Genomic DNA, 11,881 nt, shown 5'->3' on the forward strand with positions numbered 1-11,881 from the left:
CTCTTATGTTGTGTTTGGTTGGGATAAAAATAAATGGAGGAAATGAAATGAGATTTGAACTATAATTTAATTGAATGTATGATAATTTCATTTCTCCCACCATTTCATTCCTATCACTCTTAACTAATCATACAAAATTTACACTCACTCATTTTTTTCAAAGTTATCTCTCTTACACTTTATTCTTTTCTTTTATATATACTCATTTAATTCGATTCCATTTATCTCAACCAAACACAACATTAGATCTGTTGTAATCCGTAGAAATTTCTCCGGGCTATAGTATGATGTATTCCTTTCGAAATTTCTCAAGACGTGTAAAGAAATTTAGCAGCCCAATAAATTCATTTGGAGAAAAACAACGACCAACCAGCAAGAAGCTCAGTAGTAATTGAGTCGCACCTCTTACGTCTTCATTTATTATATCCGCGAGAGCGCAAGTAATTAACTTTTGAAAAAAAGAACAAATAGTTTGAATTTGAATCACCTCTGGCAGTTTGGCGTACAAGTCTATCCCATTGCATTTGTCAAAAAAAAAAAAAAAAGTCTAACCCATTGCACTCAGTGTTACAGAAATCGGAACTAATCGGTTGAGCTACCGATTCAGAGATTAATCGGAAATCGGAGATTAATCGGAAGGATTAATCGGAGTGAAAATCGGATTTATTTTAATATTAAAATATTATTTAATATTTAATTATTATTATATTAGTTATTTAGTAACTAATATATTTACAATATTCATAAACCCTATAATTATTCATATTTAAAGTAATATAGTATTTTAATTTTAATAATTTATCATATATACTTCGATTAAGAAATATATATAAGGATTAATCGGATTTCAGAAATCGAATCGGTGGCCGACCTTGCAGGGGATTAATCGGGGATTAATCGGTTAAATCGGGGATTTTTAGAACACCGATTGCAATGGTATAAATAGTCAACTAGGGCTAATGAAGTTTTTATATCACCCTCTTTATAGCAACCATGGCTTTCTGTTTCTTGGCGAGAATTATGTTGGCAACCCTGATAATCGTCATCTTCAGCCTGCAGTTGCAGCTGGTTTCAACTCATGCAGCCGGAGGTATGTAACCTTTCTTTTCAAACTAGCAAGTCCTTATAATTGGCCAATACATAGGCTAAGTGATTTTTAACTTATAAGTCATTTTTTTAAATCAGCAAACACTACTTGCCCGTTCGAGTCCTTATAATTTGTTGTATGCTTTTCGATGAATTAATTTTTAAATTTTCTTTTGTGAAATTTACCGTAAATTATAAGAGCATCTCCAAGAATCCCCGTTCGAGTTTCGGAGTCGGTGATGAGTATTGAATTCGGGGATGAGGGGCATGGATAACACTCCCCGAATCCGAAGTGTCCCCTGCCCATCCCTAATACTATCAATGTCGCAGTTGCAGGTGAAAAGAGGAGCATACTGTTATCTCCTCCAGATCACGGATTTGACGGACGGGACATTATTCGCATTCCTCACACTCCTAAAGGGCTGAGCGTTCGGTCGGTTCGGTCCAGAACCGGACCGAACCGAATGGACCGAGGACCGAATTTCTGAAATTTTCTGGACCGGACCGGACCGAAATTTGCATATGGACCGAACCGGGACCGAACCGAAATAATTCGGTCGGTTCGGTCCGGACCGCCAGAACCGAAATTTTGTATTAATTTAAGGGAAGCACAAGTGCACAACTCGATGCCTTATCGGCTGGTCTACTGGCTGAAGAAGACAAGTTAGGAGCTATATACTTTGATGAAGTATTTTGCTGGCAATTTCTTGTGGAAACAAAGGTAGTATAAGTTTTGCTTCACTTCCATGCCGATCATATTAGTTCAGTAATTTTCAATGCAGCAGAGGTGCTATGCTGCGTGTGCGCGGCGCTCGGAGAGAGTGGGATAGCAGATTAGGTAATAGATATAATAGATTAGGTATTGTATAGACTATAGACTATAGTCATATAGAATATGTTAAGTAATATATAAAATATATATATATAAACTTCGGTCCATTCGGTCCAGGACCGAAGATTTTCGCTGAGGACCGGACCGGACCGTATTTTATTTCGGTCCGGACCGAAATACCCGAACAGACCGAAATTTTTGAAAATTAGGACCGAACCGGATCGAAATTATTCGGTTCGGTTCGGTTTTTCGGTTTCGGTCCGGTTTTGCTCAGCCCTAATAACGATCGTTTGTATTCAAAGGCAGCATCACGACGCCAAGCACTTCAAGATCCAAAGCCGCCGCTCCATTCTCCTCCACCTCCGGTTGGAAGCCGTCCTGTTTACCCACCTTGACATGAGTCAGGATCGCTGTGGAAATAAGTATAATTATGAGTGACAGACATGCTAGCTGGAGCCTATTTGTCTTGCCTGGGTTTAAAGCTCAGTTTTTAAGCTATTTTTGATTAAACTTGAGAATGTATGTTTGTATAATATGATTTAAAATTTTAAATAAATTTGAAATTGACTTAAAATCAAAAATTAGTTTGAGTTATTTTTTTTAGTGAATTAAATTTTTTTAAACTTTTGTTTTGATAAAGACCAATATTTTTAGACAAAATTAAAAAAAATTAAAAAATAATATTTACAAGTACTTTTTCGAAATACATTGAAATGCGTGAAAAGATTATAATGTCAATTTTTTTCAAGACGGAGAGAGTATTAAACATACAAACCGATGGAGTTATTATGATTTCTTATCAATTGCGGTCCCTTGCTAAGTTTTTTTTTTTCTTTCCAGGCATACTTTAGTCTTCAGTTCGTCACAGCGACGGCCCACTCTATCCACGCCAACTATAACAAGCTTACCCGTGTTTATTCGTTGGGATTAAATAAGAAATATTATTATAATTTCTTAAAAATTATTTTCACGTCGATTAAATAAAATTATATTTAGAATTTGTTTAAAAACTATAGCATTTTAATATTTAGTTGGAGAAAGTATTATTTATTCTCCAAACAAATCATTTTTAAAGGATTATAAATCTCTCACTATAATCGGATCCTATGCAAATAAATATGGGATTAGCATATTTGAAGAATAATAGTCCAATCTCATATGTTATCTCTCAGAACAAATATAATATTAAAAATATAAGGAATCATAATCCAATCTTAGGGGTGTTTGTTTCCGGCTTAAAAGCCGGACTTCTAGGGTTATAAGTTATACTGTTTGGATAAAAAGTCAAGAAGCACTTATAAAAAGCTAGGAATGCTAGTTTTTGTTTCAGGGTTTCGGCTTCTTTTCCAAAAACTTTAATCACTTATAAGTTTTAACTTCTATTTCACTTGTTTATTTTAAGCAAGAAGCACTTATTTTAAAATTACCCAAACGGCCCCTTATAACTAATAACTAATCTTTATAAAATGTCAATACAAAATAACTATATTTTAAAAATAATATATTATTAATATAATACTATATTTATTAAAATAATATACATGTCATATAAATTATTAAAATAAATATATATTCAAAAGATAATCATACCTCTGTAATTTCGCGAGCACAACCATTAACTCTTCTCAAAAAGCCACGTACGTACTAATGGAATTGTTCAGACTGTTTGTAGTGGAGGCAAATTTTCTTGGTTAAAGAGCATCTCCAACCATACAAAGCCCTTGGCTAAAAATTGAGTTAACATTTCAAAATTAAAAAATATAGCCAACGTCTTGAAAAAATAGCACTCCAACCACACTAATCTGTTGTCTATAATTTTAGCCAACCTCCCATGGATAGTTATATTTGTCGAACCTCTACAGGTCTGTAAGAGCATCTCCAACTATACAAGGCCCTTGGCTAAAAAATGAGTTTGCATTCCAAAATTAAAAAATATAGCCAACGTCCTGAAAAAATAGCACTCCAACCACACTAATCTGTTGTCTATAATTTTAGCCAACCTCCTATGGATGGCTATATTTGTCGAACCTCTACAGGTCTGTAAGAAATCTGTAGGAAGATTACACATCATTTATTACTGTATTAAACTGATATATTCTATTTTAACAATCTAAAATATTAATAACATACTATTTTTAAATTATAGCCAACCAGTATAGCCAATACCATTGAAGCAAAATTTGTTACAGGTTCAGGAAATTTTACATAATGTCTTACAGGTCCAATTTAGCCAACGATTATAGCCAACACCGTTGGAGATGCTCTAAGAAATCTGTAGGAAGATTACACATCATTTTTTACCCTATTAAACTGATATATTCTATTTTAACAATTTAAAATATTAATAACATACTATTTTTAAATTATAGCCAACCAATATAGCCAATACCATTGAAGCAAAATGTCTTACAGGTTCAGCAAATTTTACATAATGTCTTACAGGTCCCATTTAGCCAACGATTTTAGCCAAAAGCGTTGGAGATGCTCTAACACACCCACTCAAACACAATTAGTGTGCGTTTGGTCTATTCTATTTTTTTTTTATTTTTGCTAAATCGGTTGGTCTATTCTATTGAGGCAAATTAAAGTGGCAATTTTTTTCTCTTAGTTATTTTCTCTGTTAATAAGTCTAGCGGTGGGACAGAGATTGTATGAACATAACGGAAGTTGCAGTGATAAGAAAGAAGACTAGAACTTGCTTAATTAGAGCATGTTTTGGCAGAATTTAAGATGGGGTTGAATATACTAGACTTTCTACGCATTTTTTTACATTTTCTTTCTCAGATGTTTTTTTCGATTTTTAAAATTTTAAAATTCTTAATATTAATAAAATTATATAATATAGAAATTACATACATTCACAATTTTTCTCTATTATATCTCACCACTTTATTCACTTTTGTTTCTATTTCCCACCACTTTATACATTTCCTAACTTCCGCACCAACCCGTTTCTAAACAAATTGAAGGCATGGGGACTATTATTTTTATTATAATTATTGTTTTTGTAACATGCATTTTCAAATTACTAAGAATATAAAGTTATCTAGAAAAATATTAAATCAAAATTTCACTTAATCTTCAACGCTTTTAAATCGGTTTTTGCTGCTGTATTACTTCGAAATTTCTCCGGGCTACAATTTGATGTAATCTTCGAAATTTCTCAAAGACTTGTGGAAATTTAGCAGCTCATGCAAAGCGAAATAAAGACCTGTACCATGCATACACACAGTTGCTAGTTTGCTACCGATCAGCAAGAAGCTCCTAATTGAGTTGCACTTCGGTACGTCTTTATTTACTAGCTCCCTCCATTAGTTGATTTTGCTCATGTAAATTTTTTTTTTTAAAAAAAATCATTGGTCACTTAATTTTGTAACTAATTTATAATTTTTTTACAAATATTAATTGTATTTAAACTTTTTAGAAAAGGATATTTTAGAAAATGGGTTACATAATTGCTCCCTCTGTACTAGCTAGCAGGTTCTTTATTTTACTTTTTGGCACGCATTTTGTCTCTCATGTGAATGTATTTTTTAATATTTTTAATTTTTTATATTCAGAATAAATGTTTGACGTTTAAACTTTTATTTAAAAAAAATAAATTAAAAAAATGTTACAAAATTATATTTTATAAGAGTTTTAAAATGCGTGCAATCATTAAATGTAGTACTGACGGAGGGAGTATCCTCTCAAGGCACCTTATAATCTGTGTCAAAATTAAATCAACAAATACGGGTCGTTTGGATGCGCTTAAAATAAGTGCTTATTGCTTAAAATAAAAAGAGAAGTGGAAGTTAGAGGTAAGTTAAGATTTATAAGTGATTAAAGTGTTCGATAAAGAAGGAGAAGGCGTTGAAATAAAATTTTTAATTTTTTATAAGTATTTTTTTACTTTTTACCCAAACGATAGAAATAAATGTTCTTAATTTATAAAAACCACCTGCCGGGTTTTTAAGCCCGTCCAAATACACCTATAAAAGTTCAACTAATTTGTGAGGGAGGATTCATGGAAAGATCGAGTACCATATGGACGATATCACAAGTAATTACTTTTTGAAAAAAAGAACAAAGAATTTGGAATTTGAATCACCTGTGGGGCCTGTGGCGTACAAGTCTAATACTGTATCCCATTGCACTGGTATAAATAGTGAACTAGGGCCAATGAAGTTTTTATATCACCCCCTTTGTATAGAAGTAAGAGAAAGGTTACAGAGCAACCATGGCTTTCTATTTCTCAGCGAGAATTATGTTAGCAACCCTAATGATCGTCATCTTCACCCAGCAGTTGCACCTGGTTTCAACTCATGCCGCCGCAGGTATGTAACCTTTGTTTTCAAACTAGCATGTCCTTATAATTTGCCAATACATTATGGCGGTATTTGGCTGCGTGGTATTTTTAACTTATAAGCAGCTTAAATGATGTACTTGTCATTTGCAGATGAAAAGATCAGGAGCATGCAGAGCACTCTTCGCATTACTCACAGTCCTGAAATTGATCGTTTGTATTCGAGGGCAGCATCACGACGCCTAGCGCAAAATACAAAAGTGGTACCGCGGCCTTCTCCTCCACCGCCGGCTCACAGGCCTCCCACTTACCCATGACATGACTGAAAGAAAATTGAACACCTCACGAGTGAATATAAATGTAACCACATATATATGTATTTGCTTTTAGGACTCCAAGAAGATTGTATTCTGAATTTTTGTTGTATTCTTCTGAAGCTCATGCATCAGCTATATATTGAGGCTATTCACAACCTCCTTTCCGTCATTTCAGCAACTGCCTCGTCACGTAGTAGTCACTTATCAACTTAAGAGATAGTACGCCCTTTTGTTTAACGTAAACTTATTTTATAGGTTAATTCAAAATACATGGCTAAGTCAAAGCCACAAAACTAACAATGACGATTCAGTTACAATAATAATAAGTATTATTACAACTTTGTCGAATTGAATTTGAAAATTAAACAGTTTGCTTTCGAATCTTGGGCTGATATGTAAAATAAGTTCGAGTTGTTTTCTGGTTATGGTTCCGACAGTATGCATGCTGCCCTTTCCATTATGTTCTGTATTAGTAATATTTGGATTGCTTTCTCTGAGAGCTGTTAAACATCAAAATTGGTAGTGTGATGTGACTAGGGTCATATCAGTTTGTAGTCCTCGGTGAGGGCAAATCCAACAGTGTCTAAAGGTCCAAATTTGGGCAAGTTTCGGTCTAAATCCACCCAACAATGACCTAAATCTTGGGCCGTGAATAGTACCGGCCTAAATTTAGGCCGGCACTATTCACCGGCCTAAATCTTTTTAATAATATAATAATGACTTTTTATTATTTGAATATTTAGTTAATTAAACGATTATATGTTAATATAATTATTAAATTTTTATAAATTATGTTTAATATATTTTACTTAAATAATCATATATATTAATTATGAAATATAATAAAAATTAAATAATCTTAATATAATTCAAATCAACAACACATGATTAAAATGCTCGATTTCAATAATTTCTTGGACGATTGATATGCATTAATTTAGTATTTGTGGGAACAATATAATAATTCGGAGTATTATTGAATCTTTATAAATTTTATTTTAGTTAATTTAATAAAATATTAAGTTTTCTTTTATTTTCTTTGTTTAAATATAGTGCTTTACTAATTTAATGAATTTATTGAGTTTAATATTAATATGAAATCTTATATTATTATTAAAAAGATTAGAATAATAATATAAAGACGGTTAGAAGAATAAAATATTGATATATGAATTTGGACCAAAATTTAGGCCAAACTGTTGGAATGGAAAAATGGTTCGGTCTAAATTTGGACCAAGATTTAAGCCAAAAATTAGTTCACTGTTGGAGATGGCCTAAGTTTTTCTTCTTCTAAACGTTACTTTCTCCGTCAGGCCAATAGTATATACATGGCACACAAACGCTGCACAAATTTTAATACTTCAATAATAGTTGTGTAGCTTATTTTTAAGATTTTCATTTCTTATAACATTCATATATTTATACAAAATAAGAAAATTTCAAAAATAAGTTATAAAATTATATTTTATAAGACTCTTAAAATACGTGTCGAGTATTGGAAAACATAATTTAATTAGAAAAATCTTGGGAAAGAAAATTTTGATTCCCACATGTGTTAGAAAATCTTTTTTGATTTTCCCGCATAAGTTTTTATTCTAGAAAATATAACAGATATAAATATATATTTAAGATTTCGAATCAGTTAGGAATTGGCAATTTCTCCGAGTTATTAACGACTTTTCTTCTCGTGAATTTCTTTACACTTTCTTTTCTAAATATATTCCTATATTTCAAAATGTTATAATAATTAACTTTTATAATAAATAAAATTAGTCTTAATCCCGACATGAATTAAAAGAAAGTTGGGGATAACTTTCATTCACTTTTTCTGAATTTATAAATAAATATAACATTTCTAGAAATTTACCCGTTGTTTTTAATCTTTTATTCCTGGCCTCCGCATCATATCTATACTATTATATTATATACTTATATATAATAAGCGTAAGGGAGATAATTTGGTCGCATGGTCCTCTGGTCCAAAAGCTTATCATCCGTTGGATCTTATATTGAACACAAATAAGCACCGTTAGATTGGAACAAAATTAAATTCTGTTCTAGAAGACAACTGATATCTACTTGCATGTTTATAATTTCTTTTCTGAATCCAAAACAAATTCTGTCTTTCACATGTATATGTTTTTTTTAATCCTAAATAAATATTTCCTACCAGTTTTATTCGTAGAATCATATAAATCTCACCGTCACAATTTTTTTATAATATATTTTAAAATTAATAAGCCGGATTTATGTGAGGAACAAATACAAAAACTTTTTCTTAATCCAAAATAGATTCTACCTTCTTATTGCATATTTATGATTCCTTTTCTTAATTCAAAACAAATTATGTTGTGCCTTCAAAAAAAAAAAAACAAATTATGCTTATCAATTTTAATTTAGAACCATATAAATTTTATGAAAAATATTTAAATCACATTATAATAATTTTAATATAAAATACATTTATTAATATAATCTAATAGGAGTTGGCATAACGTATTCCACTCAAAATATATTAAAATTTGATAGATAGAAATTAATACTTTGGCATGATACATACGAGAAAAGGAATTGCTTGATTAAAATAATTTATTTGAAACCATTAATGGTTGTGATGATGTATTTACCAAAGTTCTAACTTACAAACAAATCATAATTTCGAATTTTATTTCATTGAAAATTTTAATTTATTATTTATAAATTAAATTTTTTCACACCATTTAAAATATATTTAAAAAGTTTATAAATAATTAAAAAGTTCCCGTGCCTTGCACGGGCTATAAGCTAGTAAATATAAAAGATGTTAATAATGCATAATATAACCACTCCGGTCACTCTAATAAATTGATAAATTTCTTTGAATCATCAATCAATCATCAATCATCAATCAATCAATATAATTATATAAAGGAGAAGTGAGGGGCGTGTAGGTGGCGCCTCTCACATCGCTCTGTTCTATTTTTCTAATTTTCTGAAATTTTTGGATGAAAAATATCAAAAATTAGAACTACCTTTTTTAGTTTCGAGTATATTAAAAGCAAATTTCAGAATCTGATTTTGTTTCAAATTATTTATGGAATATAGTAGCTTGAAAGTTTTAATCTGACTTTGTTTCAGATTATTTAATTATAGGAAAAAATAGCACGCAAGTCTCTCTGCACCTATAAATACCCATATAGATTATAGGATTTTGGATCATCTAAACACAACCTCCACTCTTTGAAGTGATAGTTCTCTTGCTCGATTTCTAACTCGGTGGTGCTGTTCTTCTGCAACGATAAGTGAAGGCTGTTTATACAGTACTAAAAAAATAAAAGTTGTTGCAAGCAACGATTTCTAACTCGGTGGTGCTGTTCGACTGCAATGATAAGCGAAGGCTGTTTATACAGTATTAAAAAAAATAAAGGTTGTTGCAAGCAACGATTTCTAACTCGGTGGTGCTGTTCTTCTTCAACGATAAGTGAAAGTTGTTTATACAGTATTAAAAAAATAAAGGTTGTTGCAAGCAAAGATAGTTATAGACCGCTACGTGAGAGTCGACAAATCCAAACATGGGCAAAAAATATAGTCTTGACATTATATTGATGGATGATATCAATAAATTAATTATTAGTGATGTATGTTTGTTGGTTATTCTTTTATAATATTTGTTTTGTTCATTGGAATGTTTGTTGTTGTTAATTTTTATATGATTTACTTTGTATATAAGAAAAAATTATTCATGCATAATCTGTTTGCCCCGTTCAAACAACTTTTAAGTGAAGACTATTTATCCAATATTAAAAAATAAAGGCTGTTACAAGTAAGGGTAGTTATAGACCGCTATCTCGATTTAAATTAGATGTTTTTTGTGCACAATCAATCCAAAAAAATTGGAGGAAGGTGACAATGTAAGAAGATGATTACTTTAAAAAAAACACACAAATAAAATTAAGATTCGTCGTGTTTTAAATTGTTAATTACGTGTATAAATTTATTTTCATTTTTTCACTATGAATTATAGTCCAATTTTGCAATTTTATATATTAATATTAGTATTACATTAAGATTTTTATAATATAAAATTTATTTTATCCTACAAATATTAATTTTGAAACATTAATATGCATTTTATAGACAACCACAAAATTATTTTATTATACAAATATTAATATTGAATTATTAATATAATTTTTATAATTTTTATTGGCCGCTGCAACGCGCGGCTTCTCAACTAGTACTATTAAAGCCGAAACATCGAAAGTTTGGTTGGTTAGTACTTGGACCAAAACACAGACCTATCTATATACCAATTATTCTTTTTAACTAAAATATGTTATCTTTTTTTATATTTTCTAATTAAAAAAACTCCATTATCTAAAATAACATCGAAAAATATTGTAATTACCTTTTTAACCAAAACACATTATCTTTTTTATATTTTCTAGCTAAAAAACGGATCTTCTACAATTAACACGGGCTACATATATAAAAATATAATATTATTATATATAATTATTAATAAATAAAATGTGATACTTTTCAACTAAAATACATTAACATTGTTTTTAAATACACTAATGGACTCACTTTAAAAGTAATATTAGCTATTATACTGTTAAATCCAAAACATGAAAAGTTGAGTTAGTCGGTAGGTCAATCGAGTTCGGTGAGCCGGTTGGTATTCGACCCACAAACCTCCTAATTTATCACATGTTTTAATATATTTTTTAAACCAAAATATTTAGGTTAGTATGATGGGCCAGCATTTTCTTTTACGCGTCTTTTTTAACTTAATGTTTCGTACTATATTATTGTTTTATTAATAACGAAATATTAAAAGATTGATTGGTTGATTTATATTTGATTTTATAGATCTCCTTAAATTATAACATGAAAAAATCATATGTTAACATTCTTAGTTAAATATATATGTTCGACCTAGTTTTCAATGAGCCATTTGACGAAATAAATTATTAAGTATTTATCATCTGTTAAATAAAAAATTTATTTAATCATATTATTCTATCATAATTTTATTTTCACAATATTAGTTTAAGCTAAAATATATACGATAAAATAGCAAATATTATAACCGCCGGTGCATTGCACGGGTTATAAGCTAGTATCATATATTTCACAAAGGGTGAAACTTAAATTCATTAGATAGAGCGGAGTTTTGATTTTGAACTGAAAAATAATTATTTTTAGGATAAGTCATAAATCGGGGGTAAAATTAGAAATAAATCATAAACAACTTGAAATAAATTAGTTTGAGCTTTTGAGGGTTTTTTTTGTGACATAAATTTTTAAAAGCTATACAGGCCTAGAATCAAATCAAGCAGCACATGCTGTGATTAGCAAGAACAAGTCCAACAATGT

At 30.2% G+C, this 11,881-nt stretch overlaps 2 long non-coding RNA genes across 2 annotated transcripts; both read left to right on the forward strand.

Moving 5' to 3' along the window:
• Positions 1-972: 972 nt before the first annotated feature.
• Positions 973-2,512, forward strand: LOC135151658 (uncharacterized). Its single transcript, XR_010290495.1, has 2 exons — positions 973-1,090; positions 1,417-2,512. It is a non-coding gene; the product is annotated as an uncharacterized LOC135151658 (long non-coding RNA).
• A 3,589-nt stretch (positions 2,513-6,101) lies between these two features.
• On the forward strand, positions 6,102-6,694 carry LOC135151703 (uncharacterized). Its single transcript, XR_010290584.1, has 2 exons — positions 6,102-6,234; positions 6,357-6,694. It is a non-coding gene; the product is annotated as an uncharacterized LOC135151703 (long non-coding RNA).
• The last annotated feature ends 5,187 nt before the right edge of the window (positions 6,695-11,881 follow it).

Source organism: Daucus carota, chromosome 3 (genome assembly GCF_001625215.2).
Source record: "Daucus carota subsp. sativus chromosome 3, DH1 v3.0, whole genome shotgun sequence".
In the NCBI taxonomy this organism is placed as follows: domain Eukaryota; kingdom Viridiplantae; phylum Streptophyta; class Magnoliopsida; order Apiales; family Apiaceae; genus Daucus; species Daucus carota.